Below are 1666 nucleotides of genomic sequence, written 5' to 3' on the forward strand. Positions count from 1 at the left end.
AATATCCCTGAAAATGTTGAAAGAAAATAAGAGAATGTATTCTTAATAGGTAAGCGTCTTCATATCAAGAGCTCAAGTACGTGGAATGTAACATACTGTATTTGCAAAAAAAAACCAAAAAAAAAACAACAACTTAAAACAGCTAATAATATAAGATCAAAATTGATAAAACGAGGGCAACATATGAACAAAAATAAAGATTTGCATGGAGATTCTTCACAAAGTACAAGGATAAGACCAGGTGGTCCGGAAGAGTAAGTGTCTTCTTCATCAACATACAAATCTACACTTACATGAGAGCAAAGGTCCTTACGCCGAAACCACGAGGCAAAAGACAAACACCACGGAAATCGTAGCAATGAGAACAGACCCCCGAATATGGAATCAACTGGGACATATAAACATCGAAGTTATTGGGTACAGGAATATCTAGAAATGGGAAATTAACAATCGGGAAATTGATATCATCACACTTATCATACAACTTACTTGTAAGATGTCCCTGTTGGTTACATTGTAAGTATAAATCGAGGTAGCTTCTTATTTTGTAGTGTCCTAGATTTCAGGTTCTACAGAGTATATCCAATCGACATTGTCAATAATAGGTTAAATGAGTTTTTCACCAACATCCGTTCCTTCACGACGTCCCCTTTCTCCTTATTCTAATGTTAAGGGTTGCATTTGTTCTTGTGATACGAGGTCTTTCTTCCCAAAGATAAGCGGACGGTCATAAAAGTCGGTGAACTGTAAAATAAGTTTGATGCCATGATGAAATAAACCGAGGATTAATTAGATTGCTGATGAATACTTTTGTGCCTTTGTAGTATTACTGTAGCAGTTGGTTATTTTGTTTTACTGTAATAAATGTATTATTGTATATATATATATATTAATTGCCAAAGTGGCATATATATTTGAAAAGATGGTGTGAGTGTTGTATTTGTGAATTTTAATTGTCATTTTAGATATTAGGTATACTTACTTAATGTGCATCAGGTCTGGTTTGTAAAAGTTTTGTATTCCCGCGTCTTGTGCTTACATTTACGTAATGTTCAGTTTCCCGCGTCTTGTACCTGTACCTTGTGTTGTCCGTGTATGTCATGTATATGTTGTCACGTGACTGAGTGTACCCGACCTGTAGGACCGCGCCACCCGTGGACTATCACATCAGCGACACACGGGTGAGGACGTATATACATGCACGGCTTGACTGTTGACTATCTGCCAGATTATTGTTAAAGGATAAAGTAAGTTTAAAGTATAAATTTCTAATTATAATAGAGAAGTTGTATAACTGTATTTCTATTTTCTATTATTGTTGAATATAAATATATATCTAGTGGGGTTCTCCGTTGTGCTTTTTACAACGAGAGGCCGTATTCTATCTTTAAAGTAAAGTAAGTTCTGGTAATTTTAAATGGTTTTATTTATTATATTTAGTAAAATGGATAGCGTTAACTTGAAGTGGGTTATTTATCTTTGGCTTTCTTTTCCTTTACAGAACGCTTGTGTGCTCGTAATTTATGATACTTTGTCTACGAGTCCCGTTATACTATCGGGAGAGGAACCCCTGTCCAAGGGATAGGGTATGTATGTTATTTCTAGTGTAGGGTAATTGTAATGTAATATGTAACATGTATAATATAGCCGTTATGGACTTTTATGT

Source organism: Pecten maximus, chromosome 4, assembly GCF_902652985.1.
Source record: "Pecten maximus chromosome 4, xPecMax1.1, whole genome shotgun sequence".
Classification (NCBI taxonomy): domain Eukaryota; kingdom Metazoa; phylum Mollusca; class Bivalvia; order Pectinida; family Pectinidae; genus Pecten; species Pecten maximus.